This window comes from Dasypus novemcinctus, chromosome 3, assembly GCF_030445035.2.
Source record: "Dasypus novemcinctus isolate mDasNov1 chromosome 3, mDasNov1.1.hap2, whole genome shotgun sequence".
NCBI lineage: Eukaryota > Metazoa > Chordata > Mammalia > Cingulata > Dasypodidae > Dasypus > Dasypus novemcinctus.
Genome location: NC_080675.1, coordinates 21,639,803 through 21,647,944, shown reverse-complemented (window position 1 = coordinate 21,647,944; position 8,142 = coordinate 21,639,803). Strand labels below are relative to the sequence as shown.

The 8,142-nt window shown below is 36.7% G+C and overlaps 1 pseudogene; it reads left to right on the top strand.

The window, feature by feature from the left end:
* Window positions 1–507: 507 nt before the first annotated feature.
* LOC101417131 (gem-associated protein 6 pseudogene) lies at window positions 508–1,004 on the top strand (annotated as a pseudogene).
* Window positions 1,005–8,142: the final 7,138 nt, after the last annotated feature.

The window sequence follows — 8,142 nt, the reverse complement described above, 5'->3', positions numbered from 1 at the left end:
ATATTTTAAGTTAAAAATGCTGGACACTTTATGGGTCTTTCATGAATGATTTAAAAATTAAGTGTGAAAAAAAAAAATTAAGTGTGGAGCCAGACAGCTATTGCCATTTCATCAGTGGCGAAATTTCTCTCAGGACAACATTTGAACATTTGGCTGAGAAATATCTTCAGTTCATGTTGTTCAAGTGTGCCAGGGAGAGATCCAAAGTACAGTCCCACTTATCACACCCCATTAATAGTAAAAGGAAAACACAAACTATTTAGATAAATTGCCCTATTTCTTAAGAATATTGTCTCTGGAATAATATGTATTTGACAGGCTGATTTTGTTGCATCAGTCAAAACTAAATAAGATAGCCCTGTCAGTGATGCTCCCATTCATTTGTTCCTTCATCAATGCATTCATTTAAAACACAATGAAGGGACTTCTTGGTGGCAAGGTTGCTGATAACCTGGTGTTGCAAAGATGATTAAATGTGGTTTTTTTAGATCTACACAGCTGGCACCCATGAATGAATGGATGAAGAACCGCGCCCCTAGAATGGCAAGATTACACTTACAAAGAAGTCAGAGTGACAGCCAGTGAGAAAAATGAGTATAAAGGATGGGTTTTAGCTACAGACACAATCTCTGTCAATATTGTCCTTGTGAACTTCCTTGAAGATAGCAGCATGTCTGTGACTGGAGTTATGGGACATGCTGTGCAGTCTGTTGAAACTGTGAGTGAAGGAGACCAGAGAGAAGCTGGTGCATTTGTTCATGTCTGGAGACTGCAAAGCATACAGCCTTGAAGATCTGGAAAAGAGAAAGAACAGCCTAAAGACATGACTAGAGAAGAACCACATCCCCATTACTGAACAGGGAGAATTACAAGGGATTATCTGTGTGGCTGGGGTCCTGACTGTAGACTCACCGTCTGGCCTGGAAAATTGCAGCAGTTGTAATGAGATTATTTTGTCCCGTGTTCAGGATTTTATTCAAGGACATTTTACTGCTTCACAATGAGAGGCCAAAAATTGTGAATGAGCTGATTGAAATAGACTATTATTTTTTTCCTTCATGAGGTGTTTTTTATTTTAAGCCTTCATATTACAGAACTTTAAGAGTGGGTATGTGTTTTGATTCTTTGCTGTTTTGGTAAAATCGAAGTGTGGATTATGGATTATGGATGCTAATTTCTTTGGGAAAGAATTGACCTGGGGCAAAGATAGAATCACATGCAATAAAATTGACACAGGTATGTCAGAAAAATAAATAAATTAAAAATTAATAAATAAAATACATTAACTGAACATCTAATTTGAGTGAAATAATGTAATCAGGTAGTTATTGTCTTTAATCAACACCTGAGTAAATTTTCACGGCGATGAAAAGATTCCTAAGGAGGTCACTACTGTGTGCTTCAGTATCCCTTGTAGGGACTAGGAAGAGCTTGAGTGATTTAACCTCTCCTCAGAAACTTCTGCTCCAGTAACCCAAAGGTTATTGTCCAAACTTCTCTGAGAATGTCCAAGTTCTAAGGCCATCAGAATGAAAGTTTGTAGAATCTAGAGATGGGAACACTAAATTAGTAAAGAGATGGAAAGAGATCTGCTCAGAGGACTGATAGAAATATAACTATGTATTTTAGAAGGGTGCACATAAAGATGAGAGTGTCTCAGTATTTGTCTCTATTATTTTTCTTTTACTGCTGTAATAAATTACCACATAATGGCTTAAGCACCACAAATATATTATCTTATTCTGGATGTTCAGAAGTCCAAACTAGGCCTCACTGGGCTAAAGATAAGTTGTTGGCAGGGCTATCTTCTTTTTGGAGGGTCTAGGGGAGAAACGTTTCCTTGCCTTTTCCATCTTCTAGAGCAGGGATTCTTAACAAGGGTCAGTGAGCTTAAATTGAAATTCAATTCACTTGTGGTACAGGTGTGATATATTTATTAAATAATATACAGTGAAGTGTGGACTTAGTAAGGGGTCCATGGTTTTCACCTGACTGGCAAAGGGGTCCATGGAACAAAAAAGTTTAAGGGCCCCCGTTCTAGAGGCTGTCCTCCTTCCTGGGCCTGTGTCCCCTTCCTCTGTCTTCAAAGGCAGCAATTGTTCTCGCTAACCTCTCTTCCATTCTCATATCTTCTCTACTCTTCTTTTTTCTCTATCACATTTCCTTCTCTGACTCTGACTCTCCTGACTCCCTCTTTCACTTAATCACTCTTTTGAATACATGATGCTATTTGAGTCATACAGAAAAATCTCCCTATCTCAAGTTCCATAATTTAATCACATCATATCTTCAAAATTCTTTTTATATGTGTAATATATCCATTTGGATATGGGGGAACAGGGTATCATTATTCTGTTCACACCTTCTGACTTCTGATTATATTAGCCAAAGTCGCTGTCATTTGTTTGCAACACTGATGAGTTTTTCTATAACTGTTACTGCTCCATGATTCAAGGAGAGATGCTGGGGCTCAAGGTGTTGTGAGCATGTCTTGGCTCTTGTGGTGCCAAGTGCAAGAAGTGTACCATAAAAACCACCATGACTCTTTGAAACAAGGAAGATTAATAAAATGCCTCATTCTGGTTTAAAAAACAACAACAACATTGCAGAAAGCCCATGGTTTCTAAATGTGTGCTCAATGTACTCAAATACCACATGGCAGATGTGGAATTGGATTGTCTGAATGTAGTCCTGTGGACTTGCATTTTTTTTATGCTCCCCAGGTGATTTTTATATTAAATACATAGAAAATATTTGGATCCATGATTTTAATATTGCATTTGTATAGAAGAAATTTTTAGAACTGTTTCTGTTTTAAGAATGTACCCACAATTTGTTTTCTAAACTTAAAGAAGTAGAACTTAGATGACCATCTGTTTTAGTACAAAATGCCTGTGACTTGTAAACAGGTTTCCATTTGAAATTTGGCTTTCATCCTTCCCAGCTCTACTTCTTCTCAGCTCTACACTTTCATACCCAAGATTGATAAAATCCCTTTCTTTAACAGCATGTTTCCTCATCCAAAACAGGACAATATTACCTGCCTCCAAAGCCTAATATAAAGATGAAATAAGATACCATTTATACCAAAAATAGTTCCTTATCAAAAGGCACCATGTGTTTATCCATGAAAAATGATTCCATTAACTTAGTATACCCTACTTAATATTTCTTTACCCTTCCCAGACTCTTGTCATTTTCTAACTTTCTTTCAGACAGCAAAGAGCCATAGTGATTATTTCAACCCCTCCCTCCTGTTCAGATGTCTTTTCTCTCCACATTCTTACTTCTGCCACTTCCGGATGCAGCCTCTGCTGCCTGTTAATTTTTGTTTAGGGTTTCTGATTAAGGGTCCATGGCATGTTAAGCTCTTTAATGCATTTCCTCTTGTAGACTTCTCCAGTTGTCGCTCTTTCATCTGGACCTCCTTTAGCCTTCAAAGGCACCATTCAGGGCCAAATCTGAGCTAAGTTTGAGGCCTGGAATAAATCACTTCTGGGGCCCCTTGCTTTCTGGTTAAAGTAGAAAAGGGGAAATGATAAACCTAAAAGGAAGGGCTTCCCTAGGTTTGAACCTCATGCAGGCAAGGGCATCAATGTTCTAGATCCTGGCTTTCGTGCTCTCTGAAATTAATGAGATTGTTGTACATATGTACAATTTAACTTTCTGAAATTTGTAACTGTATAACTGTTAAATACTTTAGTATCTTAGGATTTCTAATGATATTTCTAGAAAACTGTCAGGAAATTTCATATTTTCCTTCAAAAACTCTTTTATAGTTAAGTCACAAGTTATTAACACTACAAAAAAGTTTATTTACTCATCTATATCAGACCAACTTACTTTAATAAAGAGTAACTAAACAATATTAGCAGTGGAAAAGAGACTCAGATACATTGAAATAATATATTTTGTAAAAACAGTCAAACATCTGGTCAAACAGCTGTATTTGGATGTACATAAATCATCAAATTGAATTGACTTATTTTTTTCTGAGTGATGATTTCTGCTTATAAATCTGGATCATAACTCCATTTTCTTTGGAAAATAGATTTTCCAATTTTTTTTGAATATAGCTCTATGTAGATCTTCATATCTTGTCTCAATTAAGGAACGGATATAAGTATACCCTGGCAGATTGTCACTATAGTTATCTGTTGAGAGTGGATAAATTCAGGTCAAATTTTGATAACAGGATTATCAGATATGTCACAAAATTCACTCACACTTTTTATAAAATGCTTGATTATTCATTTGAAGAAAATATGACTAAAGTCAAATTTTTTCCCTCTGACTACAACTGTTTCAAAGAAACTTCTGAGAAAGCAGGCTGCCATCTCTCCCTTCACTATTGCCCAGTTAGAAGTGAAAATGTTCTTTTTGATCAACATATATAGAATTATTCATTTGACAAACTCTAATTTACTATCTCCATTTCCCTTTTTCCTTGTATATATCTGAAAGACTCCCAAAGTACTTCCTGTCATTTTTAACATGGTCCCTCAGTATTTTGCCCTGCAGAGAAATGACATAAATATAAGTTTTTACTTCTTAGGAGAAGAAGAACTACTGCTTTCCCTCTTTTTTCTCAAAACATTTCAGAATTTGAAAATAGGACTGTTAAACTAATGTATACATATATTAAAAACATACAGATTCTTCAAAGATGAGTATAAAGCTGTAATATTTGTATACACTCTTGACAATGATTCATATTTTGAATATTCCTTATTCTTTTACAAGTTCCTTTTTTCCCTCATTTTTCTGGCATATAAGGAACAAAGATGATATTTGAGAATTTTAAAAGATCCCCCAAATTCTTTCTCCAACATGATGGTGCTTTGCTTTCTTTTAAAATTAATAAATATTAATCACCTACCCAAGAAAGCATTATGAAAGACATTCAATAAGATCTTAAACAAGTCTTTGCTCTGGGGGCTAAAAGAAACATCAATTTCCTTCTCTTCCTTATCCACTGACTCCTCTAGAAGGCGCTTGGGTCATGATCTATTACCTTAAGGTAGCAAGGAACCTTTTCTAGACAGAATAGAGATGATTCACCATTTCTCTTTTCTTTAATGGCACACTTCAAGATTCATAACATTCTACCATTTGCCTTTTTCCTTAAACATAATTTTGAGTCTTGAGCTGCCATGAAATCAGGAGGATTCACTTTTCCCATGAATATAAGGAGGGAAAGTATTATGTGAATATGTCTGTTGGGAACAAAGAAATTTAGTGAAGAAACTGGGGCCTGAAGGGATAGAAGATCTCCCATTTTGCATTTTACTATACTAAAAGAGACAGAGAAAGATGAGGGGGTAAATGGCCTGTCCTTTTCCACCAAAACTGGAAGAAATGCATTGTGCTAAGTGCCACTCTGATGTCATATGGGAAACAAATGAAAGGAGGAAGTTGGGGCCTTAGCCAAGATACAGCTGACTTCACGTGAATGTAGCAGATGTCAGTGGCTATACTGGTTTGATGAGGGAGGGATGGCACAGTGACCCCCAGGGTACCAGTAATGGGAATGGTGGAAAGCAAGAGGAAGACCTGAGGAGAAGACTGGGGGAGACATCTGCATCACATATGCTTCTGTTGTTCTCAGTGCTGCTGCCTCTGAGGGGGATGTATGCATTTGAAGTTATATTTTAGCATATAATTTCACATAAAATGCAATATTGGGTTGGTATGCATGGGTTTGAATGTGTGCATAGATATTAAGGGTCTACTTTACTAGATTCCATGCCCATCTTTCTCAGAACTTTTGACAAAGCAGTACAATCACCCATCAAATGGTATCTCAGTTTTATCAAAATGTAATCTGTTATTCCTAATAATTTGTAAAACTTACAAGACATATATTTACACTTTTTTTTCTTGCCACCAAGTTCAACGTTAGAAGACAGAAAATAATCAATCAATGCTTTTGAATGAAAGAACATGTAGAAAATGCATTGCTCTTAATAAAATGATGAGAAAGGGGATAGAGGAAAAGGGAAAAGGGAAATTTGAAAATACATTGTGAGAGTAGGTGACAAAGAAAGAATATAGCTTACTCAAGACTTGAGACCTAAGTGATGAATCCTGTGTTTCCAAGTCAAGGAAACTGCTTTCATGCAAACAGGGCATAATTGGGCTTTCTGTTATTTGTTGAGCAAATTACCAGGAGCTGAAAAATAAGAGGCATGCAAAATTGCCTTACAGCTGACTGGTTTTGCAAAGTTCAGTGGATTTCTGAGGTGAAAGCTATGCCTGGCAAGGAATAAGAGAATTTCAGGAGGTAAAAGAAAAATAGGCTGCCACCCACTGCTGCCTAGTAAATATTACATTATTGGCAATAGTACCTGGGTTTAACTCAAAGTGGGAAAGAGACAACTGAATCCCAGCAGATTAAACACCTGTCATGCTGAAAATGTAAACACACAGATACATATGTATATAAAAAATTATATAATTTTTTTTCCATTTGTTTCTCTTCAGGCAAATTAGAGTATAGACTTCCCAACTAATTACCCTGATCCTAACTCCCAGAGAGTCTACCAAGTTTCCAATAACTTACAGGTGACTTCCCCACCCCCGCCAGTTCTGCTCTGTGTTTAAACTGAAAATTCAGATAACCCATTTGTATCAAAATATGCATGACACTTTGAGGAGGTGGGCTGAAGTCATCTGTGAAAGACAGAAAAAGCTAAGCCATTGTGTTTCATTGCCAACACCAGTTTCACTTCCAGAGGCAAGGACTTTTGTAGATTTTTTAAAGATAACGTCTTACAATTCCATTTGCCTAGTTGTGAAGAATTCATGTAATTACATCAAAAAGGTTTGAAGGGTTTGTGAAACCTCCCATATATAGTATCTGTTCCTTAAATTTAGAGGAACAGAGAAAAGGAAAACAAAATACAAACAAAGACAATGCTAAAAAGCAAGCAACAACAAAAGTCATGGCATGTGAAACAACTTGAGTCATTCTGCAAAGGATGATATATTTTCTTTCTCTCCTCAGTTAGCAGGTCATAGATAAATGCAGTCAACTTGTGTTACCAGGATTTTCTCCTTCAGGAATTGTATTTAACATTACCTTTTGTTTCTGGGCATGCTGGACTTTGGCCAGGTTGATAGGAGAGCATGCATTTCATGGTGGACAGCTTAGGCTAGAAGGTCATATATGCCACCTCTGATAGAGCCAGAGCTTTGTCTCTAGAGGAAAATAAGTATGTGCTCAAGAGAGCATAACTTTGCTCCACAATGTTAAGAACTTTATATAGCTTTCATTCAGAATTCTGTTTTGTCATAGGATGGGTTAGAGGGGTCAAGATGAAAGGCTGCTTGCCCTATGGCCAGATCCAGCTACAGATACTTTTCTGGTCCTAGGACACATCCACATTTTTAGCCACATTGATCACCTGGTAAATGTAATAGAACTATTCACCAAAATAAGATACCCACTGACTCAAAATCAAGAGGGCATAACATAACAATAGAAGCACAAATGCAGAGAAGAGTTACTTACCTTGAAGGGGACATCCAGAAATAAGCCACATTACCTGATGCCCCAGAACATTTACTGAATCAAGGAGCTCCTATATGTAACTGGAATTTATCTCCCACATCCCCTTAAGGTGTCTATGACATCTGCTTCTCCTTGCTCTCCAAATCCAATTAACATAATACCTTCAATGATGTGGACCTGTATGAAGTTCTATGGATTGTGAAATCATCAAATTTCCTACAGACTAAATAGTATCTCAGAGCAAGAGAGCTGAGATAATACTGAGGCAAAACAATTTAAGTATATGCTCCTTCCGAGTGACAGCAAATTAGATATAGAGAAAAAAGCACGCTTTAGATCAATATGTGCATGTCAGGAATCAAGGTTTTACTCATTTGCAGCATCAGCTGCAATTGAAGTCACTATCTGATTATGTTCATTGATAGTCCACTGCTATTTTCCAAAGCCTATCTTCTTCTGCAACAGTTGAGCTGGAGAGGTAAAGGGGATGTGATCAGAATCACTGCTCTTGCAAATTTCACAACTTTGATAGTGGCAGTATTATGAATTCACTAGGAATGCAATTATTTTTATTTATTCTCACTTGTAAATGAAGTTCCAGAGGTGTCTAAATGATCTGTCCTATCAAA